Consider the following 12,898-nt stretch of genomic DNA (forward strand, 5'->3'; position numbering starts at 1 on the left):
GGGGCTGACTGAGAAGCCAATGATAAAGGCACTGGGACTTTCTTTTACTGCATGTACTGGCTTTTGGGGACCTTAGTCTAATTTGATGCACAGCTTCCTAGGCCTGGATGTAAGGCAGGGCTTGGATTTCCCACAGGGCAGGGTTTCTTGCCCTTTCAAGCAGGGAGGGGGAGGAAGGAGGGAGAGTGGAGGAGTAGGAGGAGAATCGGAGGAGGTAAGTAAGTGTAAATTTTTGAATGGAAAAATAAAAAAAAGAAATTATTTTTTATGAACTCTATGGTGAGCCTTACTGTCTTTAAGGTGACAGAAATATAAGTAAGTTATGAACAACATAACAGTAGTTATTTCTCTCAAGCATCACAAAGAAAACAAAGCTTACAATCATAATTGTATGTTAAGGAGACAAATGAAAAAACTAAAATAGTATCCAGTGGCGAATTTTGGAGTAAAAAAGCAATATGGTAAAGGAATTATTATTATTATTATTATTATTAAAAATTTTCACCTCATCCCCTCTTTTATGATATTTTAAAAATGCTTGCAGGTCCCAGGCAGCAGTAGGCAGGCAATGGGCTCTGGGAGCTGCAAGATCCCAGGGCGGTTTACAAGCGGTGGCTCATCCCAGGTGGACTGGTCCCGCCATGCTGAGAGCAGGCAGAGACAGCTTGCAGCGGGTCCAGGAGAGCCACCCAAGCAGACTGATGTGAGCAGGTGACAGGTAAAAGTCACATGGACACAGTAAACAGGCCCAGAACTAAATATTTATTACTTAGAGGAGAGGGAGAGAGAGGGTAGGGAAAGAAGGGGAAGAGAAGAAGAAGAGAAAAGAGATAGAGAGAGGTAAAAGCAGGGAGACATGCGTGCTCCAAGAGGAGACAGGGGGAAATCCAAGATGGTGACCAGAGGTCGGGTCGCCGAGAGTGGGCATGGCTTTCTTCTTAAAGGGACCAGGGACAAAAACCATAACATTCCCAGGTCTTCCTTATAATAAAAAGCAGGAGATAAGACACCACAGTTTGACGGAACCTGGGCTGCAGATTCCCAAAACTGCCCCTGGCTGGTCTGTGGGTGCCGTACCTGGGGGGGGATCTGAGAAGTTTGTGTCCTTGGCAACCTCCTGGCATAGCTGGTCTCCTTGCTCCCAATCGGGTGTCTGTGGCATGGAAATGTCTGGTGTGCCTTATCCTGTCCAAGGCATTGGCAGAACGAAGAATAAAGTTAAATTAAGGAAAAAAAAAATAGAACCAGGGAATTCGGGGGCATCTGACCTGTTTAAGGTGGATTCTTTAATTTGGCTCCCTGGAACTCAAAAGAACTCCTTGGGTTTGTGAAACAGAAGTTTTAGACACATAATGACTGTAGTGTATTTTTGTACAATGAAAAGTATTTTAAGACTATGGAAGGCAGCATAAGAGATAAATTTGATTTGAAATTTATTTGGTGAGGTAACCTGGCAAAACCTCTCAGCCATCAAACTGTCAGAGATCTTTGAGAAGGACAAGATTTTACTTGAGTTACTGATTAAAAAATGACAGAGAATTAACTCACTTGGTTGGCACCCAGAGCTACTCTTTTTTTGGGTCCTCCATGGTCCCTGAAGGTTGCACTTGACCTTTGCTGGTTAGCACCAGTCCTGCAAGGCTCCAGAAGACCCTGTGGGCCAAGAAAACTGTAGGAAGACAGGCCCACCCTGACCCAAGCAGCTAGGATGTCGATTCCAGCGATTCCGGCCACGTCTGGAGGTCTTTAGTTTAGATGAAAGGTAGTCTAGCCCAATGGTCCGTGCTCGGCAGTCGACGCAAACTGTAGAAGGATGTTGTTTTGTGCCCCCATTTGTCTTCTATCTTTTTTGGAGGAAGCAGAGAGCCACTGCTAGGAGCCAATCTGTGTCTCTTTTTGTTATGAAAAGCCTTTTAATAATTAAATATATAAATATCACATTCCCCAGATCTCTGAGGAGCTGAGGGCTGTACATTAGGTACAGCTGCAGTATAGAATCTGTCTGGAAGGCTAGGTCCGAACTTGATTGTACTGGCTCTTAACAGGTAAGATTTACACTTGTAAAAAGACAGAAAAAAAAACTGCTTGTAATATGAGATTAATGACAGAACTGACAATAGCGGAGAATAGCTTAATATATTTTAAGAGAATAAAAAGTATATACCAGAGTTGCGGGAGGTCCTTCCGCTCCTCCAGCCAATAGCCACTGAGATACCAGCCCATTGGAGGGTGGTCTCTCTCCCTTTAAAAAAGCAGCCACTTCCCTTCTCATTCTCTCTTACTTCCAGCTCCATTTCCGGTGACTAGACTCCCTTCCTGATTGCGCAGAGGGCTGTTGTCTGTGACAGTGATCTGTAAGTTTTTCCCCTTTTAAATAAATAACCATTTTATTAATCATAATTGCAAACTGGTGTTTGTGACTTACACCTTCACCTTCATCTGGTGCCCAATGTTTGGTTTTAGGACCCCTCCTTCCCCCACGTGGCTGCCAGTTCGGCTGCGGCCTGTGCCTTGCGGTCTGTGCCTTGTGCGTGGAGCCAGCAATTTAACATAAATCATCATGCAGTGACTTTTCTTGCTGCAGTTCTTTATATTTTCCCTTTAGACACCTCAGATTGACTTCAAGTCCCCACGCAGCCTATCGTTTGCCTCCCCACGTGGATTTAAACTCCTCAGGCCCACATAGTCTCTGCCCAAATGGTTTGCTCTTTTCTGAGTCGTTTTCAAATCTCCCTTGCAAGCAGAAGGCTTGAGTGGCTGGCGGGAACCAGAGCTTGCAGTTGCCCGTTGCCAAAAGCTGCAACCCCTCCGGGGGTGACTCTGTCACGTGGAGGCATACACAGCTTCTGGGTTACTCTTCTCTACCCCTGGATTCTGGGTTTATGGTTCCGTGTACGGAATTGATTTAATTACATTTACTTTGTTGAGCAACTGGCTCAGGCAGTGTAGTAGTCCATAAAGGAGCCCCGGAAGGAGCCACAGGCGAGGTCTTCTCTGTAGAGGTCGATCACCGAGAGGCATCAGTTGATGCCCTGGCTGTACACTTTGCTGGCTCTCTGCAGGAGTGATAATTTCTCCCCACAGTCCAGGAGCTTCAGCTTGCGGAGAGGAACTGGGACACCCCTGCGCTCAAGCTGCATGTTGCTCTCGATCAGCAGCACCCTGGCCATCTTGTCGTTCTTGCTGACATTCTTGACCACCGCCAGCCAGAAAGGGTGGTCCTGGAATTTGAACCAGACCAGCATCCCTAGTTGGATGGTATTCGTCTGCTGGGCAGAAGCCACACTGGTAGCGTGGCAGTCTTCACGAACTCCAGCGGCTCTCCTCTTGACCCTGGCATTACTCACCTTGGAGTGCACTCGAGTTTCCAGTCCTGAGAGCCCACACTGTGCACACGGCACTTGGGTCTTCCTTTTTCTGCCAGCAATGCGGACTGATCTTCGCAGTCTCGGGACTGGAAGCACGCAGGCTGCCGATGCCCCCTCTGAGTCTGGCCTCCGGGTCCGCGGGCCGGGGTCCTCCTTGTTCTCTGGCAGGGTGGTCTTCTTTGGGCTCCAATGGCTCGGATCTCTAGGCCGCCACACTGTACTTGCTGCCTGAGAGCTTTGGGCAAGGAAGAGGCGTGCCTCGGGGTCCCAGAGGCAGGCCGATGCTCATTGTTAGCCCGGGCACCCTCCCTAGAGGCCCGGGCGCTCAAAGCCCTGAGCTTGGGTATACTCAACTTTCTCTTGTCAGGATTATCACCAGCATTTCCTGTTGGCCTCTTGCAGGGACTTGGCCACACTTTGGTGCCCCTTAACAAATTGCCTTACATTTCAAAGTAAGGGGGCTCTACAGCAGTGTGCGCCTGGGCTTCCCCCCCTTGCACTGCAGGCTCATTCCGTGAGCCCATCAACACAGGTCCTGGGCGGCCTCGCTTCCCAGGACTCCTGTGGGAGAGCCCTTGGCCTTTCTGTTTGCGCCCTTGGGAGTGCTGGCACTGGTGTGGGCTAGAGCTGTTCTCCTCTTTCGGAACCTTGGGAGCTGCTGTGCTGGTTCTTTGGCCACCTTCCCTTTCTCTTTGATACAAGCGGGTTCCCTCACCCAGAACATCCAGTGCCACCTTGAGGGCTCTTCTGTATGCCCTGCTGAAAGGACCATACTTTCCCCAGTTTTTTTTTTTTTTTTTTTTTTTTTTTTTTTTTTTTTTTTTTTTTTTTTTTTTTTTTTTGTGGATGTGGGGACTGGTTTCTTATCTGTTTTCCCCATCCCACTGACACCTTGATGCCAATTCCATACTTTTGTTTGTTTGAGACAGAGTCACTCTATGTAGTCCTGGCTGTCTTCGAATTCACCATGTAGAACTGATATGCCTTTAACTCAGAGATCTCCTGCCTCTGCCTCCCAATGCTGTGATTAAAAGCGTGCTCCACTATGTGTGGTACTCTTTTGATCATTATATCTGTGTAATATATTATAAAATCAAGAAGTATAATGTCTCCAATTTTGCTTTTCTGTTTCAGGGGAGGGTTTTGGCTATTTAGGGCCTTTTGTGGCTCCACTGATTTTTTGTTTTTTAGTTTTCTTTTTTCTATATTTTAGTGAACAAAAATGGCATTTAAAATCAGTGAGTATGATTTCTTAACTGAAACACCCATCAGTCATGAACATTGGGTCCAAGGGCCTTCCTTACTGCTCCATAGCTTCACTTGAGCACATAACTGAATTATCCCTAGCTGTTGTCATCCTGGAGTGCCTCCCCACTGAAACCAGATAGCCATTACCCCAATACACATGGTCAGCCTGCTTTTACCAATACAAACCCCCTGCCACCCCCCACAGCCCTTAATGTTCTTGCCTTGTACATGAATCAATCTTGCTCCAGTCCAGTCCAAGCCCCCCAAAAAAAGCAGAATGCAACTGTAACATCCATGAAATTTATTGAACAGATACATTTATTGAAGTCATTGAAGGCAAGGTGATGACAGCACAGAAATTCCCCCAGCTGTTAGAGACCACAGGTCCCACCTTTTCCTACTCTGTGATTCATTAGAAAGGATCTCATCTACTGGCCACACTGAGGCCTGCTTGCCTCAGCTTCTTCCTTTCCAGGGACCCCTGATACACCTCTTTACAGAATAATGGCATCTGGAAGCGTTCTTTCTTTTTTGGGAACTCTCTAAAAGAATCACCCATTGTAAGGTGATCCTGAATTATTCTGGGCACTGGAAAGCACTGAAAGAATCATCTTGCCAAACTGAAGAACTGATGTCACAAGTAACAACAAAAGTGGAACATTAAATCTTGGTTCTCAGAGCCCATATATCCTTAGTCCAGGTCTTTGTGTCCACCCCAGGTTGTAATCAGTCACAAGATGAGCATCAGCCAGTCACTGATTGCCATCACAAATACTTTTTGCTGGTTCCAAGGGCTTGTCTTGGAATCTTTATAGAGCACCTTCTCAGGTAAGAACACACACATCTGCAGGGAACAAGCAACAAGTTGCTGGCCTGTAAGTATATCAAGAAAGCTGACCAGGAATACACAACACGAAATAGAAGCAGAGCAAATAGGGCCTTGGCTGGCATGGAAGGTCACAACACAATCTGGGCTATGGTGGTGGCTAGCAGGGTAAGTCAGGGACTGATATATTTTGCCTAGGGTGTGATGGATGGAAGAGCTAGTATTAAAGTGTGTACTCACTGAATACCTGGGTCCCTGTGAGTAGAACAGATAAGGATGAGAGTCCCAAGTCAGTGTCATAGCCTGCCTGGATATGCTAACTGAGTAGAAGAGCCAGGAAGTCAGGATCCTTATAAGAGACTATTTCTCCCTAGTATCTCCCAGACCAGGGGTATAGCAGATATCTGCAGGCCCTCGCCTCTAATTTAGGGCTAACCCTTCAGCAATACGTCTAGGCTGGTACAGGATGTGGTCCTCTGCCTTATGTTCTCCTGCCTAAGCAAGACTGCCCAGCACCCACCCAGGCCCTCCTGGGCACTCTCTAAGATTACTGCCCATCTGTGCTTGTTTGGGAGCCCCAAGGGGCTCATCTGGTCCTGCCTGGCTTGGGTCTACAGGGCCGTGGTCTGGGTTATGGTCTTCTATCTCCTCCTCAACCTCGTCCTTTGCCTGCTCCTCCACCTCATCTTCTGCCTTAGCACTGGCTCTGCCATCAGCCTAGACAGAAACCAGATCACCAGCTTCATCCTCCACCTGGGCTCCCATGTTGCTGGCTAGTCTTGCCTCCCATTCCTCAGATTCCCGTATGAGCCCCAACAACTCCAGGAAAGTTGGAGATCTCCCGATCATTCTCAGCCTCCTCAGAGCTTCCTCCAACTCTCATTCAGGTTAGCCCTGGTAAGCACCTGCCTTAGGCGCAAATCATCTTCACAGGTTCCCTTGAGAGCCCCTTTCTGGATGGCTTTCTGCAGCAGGACTTCTAGCCTCAACACAAAGGCAGAGAGCTGCTCATCTGACTGCTGTTTTGCAGTCAGACACTTGATTCGAATGGTGGCCTGAGACTCATTGTCTCCAAATACTCGGGTCAGAGCCTCTAGGCAGTCTTTGCTGCATTCTCTGCTAACAGCCCATTTACAAGGTACAAAGCAGTTCCCTGCAAGACCTCCGGCAATTGTTTCCTCTTCTTCCTTTCCGGAACCCTGTGCTACACCTGAAACATGCCAGTGGTGTGGTCTAGCCAGGCCTCAAAGGATTCTTTCCCAGGGGCTGACTGAACGCTCCCAGAAAACATACCCAAACACTGGTACCGCAAGGTATCCACGCATGGCTGGATTGCCTGACTGACTGGAGCCTGGACACTCTGCCCAGCTCCAGACCCAGGTCTCCAGGTACACGGTCCACTGTCTCACCTTGTTCCTCCAAGAAGTGGAAAACACGACCATGAAACTCCTCGCTGGAGCAAGTGGGCACAAAGACCACGTTCCAGCCCCCCCTCCCCCCCATTGCCTAGGATTTCCCTTGGGACATCCTAGGTTGACTTCCTGGTAAAGCTCAACCAGGGCTGCAGTGGCATTATCTTCCTCACAAAACACTTTGCCAAGCACAGTAAAGTGGCCCATGGGTCACAGGGCAGCCTGCAGGGACCCTTGGAATTCAGCTTCACTGCAGTCCTCCAGGATGCCCAGGATAAGCAAACCCCTAGGAACGCTGATACCCATTCACCTGCACCCTGGAGCATCTCCTCCGCCATAATCTGAAAAATTAGCAAAACTCACACTAGGAGCCAGAAACAGTTTCCCAAGAAGCAGGTCAGGTTGGGATAGGAGCCTAGGCTAGGACTCAGGAAGACCAGCCTAGCTCTCCACAGCCTGGAAACAAAAAACGGAGAGAGGAGGTTAATGTCCTCCCTATCCCTGCCCCTTCTCATCCACTAGTCCTAGAGCAGAGGTTCTCAAACTGTGCTTCGCGACCCTTCAGGGTCAAGCGACCTTTTCACGGGGATCTCCAAAGACCACTGGGAAACTCAGGTTGTTTACATTATGTTTCTTAACACTAGCAAAATTACAGGTATGAAGTAGCCATGAAAATAAGTTTTATGGTTGTGTGAGGGGGTCACCACAACACGAAGAACTGTATTAAAGGGTCGTAGCATTAGGAATGTTGAGAACCACTGCCTTACACAATGCTTCTGCATCCCACCCTGTGCCTCAGACACAGGCCTTTCCTGGCCCACTACCTCCCTGCAGTCCAACCCAGGCAGGCATGCTGGTTGAGACGGAGTTTGTTAGGGCCAGTAATACCCTCCCCGAATTTGGTACCTTCTAGGAGCAGAATCCTTTCTCCTTCAATCCCACAGCAAGATTCCCTGGGCTGTTCTCCCACCAGCCAGCTCCATTGCTCTCTCTAGCCTTATAGCTGCACACTCACGCAGAACAGTGTACAGATGCTAGCATAATGCTGTTCTCTGCAGTGTAGACTTAGTGCGGGGCCGTTGGTGCAGGAGGGTCACGAGACAAGGCTGTCTCCAAGCCCTTGGCAGCCTGGGACCTACAGTGATGTCACCGGTTCAGTCACTGGTGACATCATCGGCTGCTGACCTCTCCCCCACCATACATCTGTGCCCCTGGCAAAGGGTTCTCCACATAAGGGCACCAGGAATCTGTGTTGCCCCCTCCAGCTCTGTTTCCTGATCAAGGCCAGGGAATAGGGACTCTGGGTTTTTTTTCCCCTAGTGAGTCCCTATCTGGACCTAGTCTAGTGACTGAGCTGGGCAAGCAACACCTAGTCTAGGTAGAGTCCCTGAAACAGAAAACACATGAGCCCACACACCCCATCCCACCACTCCCCATAGAGCAGTGCACCATCTGGGTGATGCCCATCCAAGTAGAAGGGGTTGCAGGCCACTTTCACCACTGTGGGCCTTCCATGCCTTCCTGCCCTTGGTGCCAGTGGCCAGCTCACAGGAGGGCCCGGCACTGGCGGGCCTTTCCTGCTCTGCATACTGTATATCCAGGTTCTTGAAAAGCTGCCTTGGAGATTTGAAGCTCAAACCCTTAGACTTGTATCTTACTGGCTGTCTTTGGGTCAGTCCCTACTGCTTCTTGTCGCAGAAAAGTTTAGAGTTTCTGGGAATTCTGCCTAAATTCATACAGGAAGCACTGTGATGGTGGTGAGGTGTTCAACTTTTCCCTGCTTCCTGTGTCAATAGCCTTCTGGACTCTGGGGCATGACTCTTTCAGTGTGAAGGTGACATGGGTGGCCTAGATCCCAGAATACTCCCTATGGTTTTTAACATCAGTTAGTCTTCCATCAGTCAGTCCCCTGCTCCACCCCCCATATCTTCCGCTGCCTGGGCTAGACATCCACTCAGAGCTGTGCTATCCTGACTCAAAACAGTTTCAGACCCTGCCAGTCTTATCACTCTGACTCTCTACAGTCACCAAGAGTCCACGGCCACATGGAGAACATTTCTGCCAGTGAGAAAGAGGACAAGCAGGTTCACAGAAGGCTATGCCTCTATGTATTCTTTCTTGGCCCCATTTTTTTCTTTGGGCATCATACTCTGGCCACTTGACTTTCACTACTGTAAAGGTTTCCCCAATGGTGTCCATCTCACTCACACTGCTTTGGCTTATTATCAGGGACTCTATTTAGGCTTTTGTCATGTTGGAATACTCCATGTGCATCAGAGTTCCCATTTGAATGACCCTCAGTACTACCACCAGCATTCTACCTGCCTTCCTGAACCTCTGGCAGGGAGGAAGGCTTTGGGGTGTTTGACCAAAACATGACGTTTTGGAAACTTGAGCTGTATCCAAGTAGATATTCATTAATCTATTATCTGCCATGAGGGGGACAACCCATGTCCTCTCCCATTAGCAGTGTGGGAGTGCTCATCTGTGTCCTATATCCCAAGCAGCTTTTCAGCCTTGACCATTGAACATCCCAAGGGGAGAATTACTATCTCATGCATTGACAAATGTTTGGTATTTCCTTAATAGATTATGATATTGTGCATCCTCTCACAATTTCATCTTCCACTCCTGGTTCATCTTCTGTGAATCTCCTTTGCCCCTTCCTCATGCCCAGCTCTGTCCTACAGACAGGCCTGTTTTCAAGAGAAAGTTTCTAGTGTCAAACCTGAAAGTACTCTCATTGTGTACATGCAACCAATGCCCAAACAGGTTACTTGATCTCACACTTGGTCTTCAGTTTGTCATATGTGGTTCTATTTCTTGCCCCTGTAATTTCTACTATGATTATATACAGCCTGAAGGCAAGTGCTTTGGGAATAAGAAAAAAATAATAATCTTTCAGTTACAACCCAACTTTGTCAATTGGCCTAAATTAGCTAATCACTCCCTTACTCAGCCTCCAGGGCCTGCACTGTCTGTTCTCATACAGGCCAGTTACTGTTGTTAATGTCTGATATGAGAATTTCCATCTAATGAAATTCCCTATTTGACCTTTCATGGATCATACAATGAATACCTTGTCTTCTTTCTTGGTTTGGAGGTAGTTTTCCTGGGGTCTTTCTTCAGATAAGGATCTCCCTTGGGAACATAAATATGCAGCATGGTCTAGTTCTACCAGCAGGCCCAGTGGGCTTACAAGCAGATAATCAACATATTTCCCTGTTTATAGGCTGGTCGCTCCTTTCCCTCCTTCCTTCTCTCCGAGAGAGGACTTTGGTTCTTTATAGGGTTATTTTCCTCCCTCTACTCTAGGACATTGGTAGTGACACTTCAATTGTTTTTCCTTTGTTTCTTCTTTGTACCCAATGTCTCTATGTCTCCGCAGTTAGTAGCTTTTCCTTTTCTAACCTTTCTTGGTTTCTGGGACACCCCTTCCTGCCTTTGAACTGACCTTCTGCCTCTTTTCCTGCTTTTCAACTGAAGTTATTCTTCAACCTCTCCACCTCTTTTTTCTCTTACTGTTCCTTTGTTGGAGCTCAGTATAGTGTGAGTGATTTCCTAACTGTAGTTCAGAGATGTTCTATGTTGGTATTGATCCCTCCTCCAGATCTGCCCATGTGCATCAGAATGTCCCTTTGGATGCCCCTCAGGCATTTAACAATTGAGATGTTTCAACTAGGGTGCTTCAAGCACCTTTGCATACCTGCTCTTTCCCTGTGCTTCACCCATCTATACAGATGCCTTCTATCAGGTTACTTCAACAAAGGTGGCAGGAATATTCCTTTCCTTTCCTTTGTTTTTCACCTCCAAATACCACTCACTACCAAAGGCTATCAATTATGAACAGGGACAGCCCTTCTTTTCCATAGTTCCTAGCCTGGTGTCCTATTCTTTATGCCTGTACTCTGACCCCTCTACCTGCTCATCCTTAGTAGCATTTATTTACATGTCATCATCAGATAAATGATGGATAGGTTTCTGCTTTTGAGCATTAAGAACTACCTCCTGGAAAGCAAGCAGGTGTCCTTATTAAAAGGAGCCTTTCATGTCAAAAATCAACTTCCAAAAACTTGTATGTTTCAGGGTAGGAGCATGAGGTTTAGAATTATTAAGCAAAAGCAACAGAGATATAGGAGAAATAAGAGACAGAAACAGAAAGGCATCAGCAGGGACATTCAGGGAATCCACCTTACTTATTTTCCCCAGGCTTATAATTTACTCCAAAAGGGGAGGGGGGATATAAAAGACTATATTATCATGACACAAGGAATAGACTTGAATTCTCTTACCTTTGGGGGAAGAATCTTCTTCAACACTCAAAATACTAATTAACCATACTGTAGGTCAGTATGTCTCGTTTGTGAACACACCTGCTGTCAACAACTTTGAGAAAGCAAAAATAAGCTCAAACTCTTTGGCCTTCAGAAAAAAATGGAATGGGCTCACATCTGTGTGTGCCGTGACACTTTCAGCATCACATTGCTTTGGATGGCAAGTGAGTCTGTCTTCTGAGTTGTTAGAGCCAGTGGTATACACACACACACACAAGATAGAAAAAGAGAGAGGAAAGACAGAGAGGAGAGAGACAAAAATAGAAAGAGAGGAGAGAGAGAGAGAGAGAGAGAGAGAGAGAGAGAGAGAGAGAGAGAGAGAGAGAATTCTATAGGGGCTATAGACCCTCAGACCCTGAGCTTTCTATGACCTCTTGCCTGCTAGAGTAAACAACTTGTTTTCTTATGCTTGCAGCTGCTCTGAGCACAAAACCCTCATGAGTTCCTGAGAACAAGGAAGTGGTTTCTGGTGGGCTTGCAGTAGAAAATCCTGAGAGCTAGGGCCACTAATCAAGGAGAGTCATATATAAACTCCCCTGGAACACAATAAAATTGGCATTCTTGCTTCAAGAGTGACCCACGTCTCTGTGTGTTCTTTACTCCCCAGACCCTTGCCTGACTACAGTTCTAGGTGGCGCAGGTGCCACGATGGAGGAGGGACGGAGAAACTGTGGGAAATGAAGACATGAGAGAGATAAAATGATGATACAATTTAGCTAGCTTCAAGCTCACTGGAAATTAGTGGTGGATTGATCTTGCCTTGAAGACCATCTGAATACTTTCTCATCCTAAACAGGGGTGAGTGACCCAACACCCAGAGCTATGAGAGGTAAATTTATACTCTTCATGTAAGTTAGATCTTCCTTATATATTTTGTTACAGCAGAACAGATGGACATGGCAGCCTGATTGTCCAGCCTGGAGTTATGAACATGTAACCCAAGGGCACTTGTTCCTTCTAGCTCGGATTACCAGCCTACATGGTATGCCTGGCTTGCTCTTTTGTCTTGTGGGGTTCTGTGATAGCTACTTTAGGAGTAAACCAACATTCATGAACAAGTCAACATCTTGCATGAAAGAGATCTTTATTCAAACGCATGGGCTTCTGTGCTAGTCATCTGATGGAGACTCCGTGGACCTGGATTCCTGGGTGATGTGGATTCAATTTTCCACAAATCCACACTCATAAGAGGAATGCTCTGGCTCTTGTTACCTCAGGATGTGACCTTACTGGGTGAGAGGATTGCTGGACACTTAATTTAATTTAGATGTGGTCCTACTGGAAGGACTTGGGTACCAGAGCAGATATGAATGCTGGTCACAGCAGCAGAGGAAGCTGTTGACCCAGAATAAGGACTGGAGTTCCCCATATGGGAGGGGAATGTACATCTTGTTGCTGCTTCAAAGGAAGCTGCAGACAGAACCAAAGTAGGCACCAGATCTTACCAAGGGCAAGACCCAAAGGAACATAAACTCTAAAACCTACAGGGGGATTCAGAGAAAGGCTAGATATAGAGCCTCTGCTCTAAAATCCTAGAGTCATAGAGGAAAACAACACTTCAACTTTATTATGACTTAGTCCTCTTCTCAACGTTGTAATTATTTCCAGTGAAAGAAGAAAGGCAATGAGAATTTAAAAAAAAAAAAAAAGAGAAACTCAGGCAACAAGCCAACTCCAGATGCAAAAGTCTAGCACAAAACCAAATCAACA

At 46.9% G+C, this 12,898-nt stretch overlaps 2 pseudogenes; both read right to left on the reverse strand.

The window, feature by feature from the left end:
* Positions 1-2,936: 2,936 nt before the first annotated feature.
* LOC130868512 (PWWP domain-containing DNA repair factor 4-like) lies at positions 2,937-5,175 on the reverse strand (annotated as a pseudogene).
* A 984-nt stretch (positions 5,176-6,159) lies between these two features.
* On the reverse strand, positions 6,160-9,525 carry LOC130868513 (paraneoplastic antigen-like protein 6B; annotated as a pseudogene).
* Between the last annotated feature and the right edge of the window lie 3,373 nt (positions 9,526-12,898).

Source organism: Chionomys nivalis, chromosome X (genome assembly GCF_950005125.1).
Source record: "Chionomys nivalis chromosome X, mChiNiv1.1, whole genome shotgun sequence".
NCBI lineage: Eukaryota > Metazoa > Chordata > Mammalia > Rodentia > Cricetidae > Chionomys > Chionomys nivalis.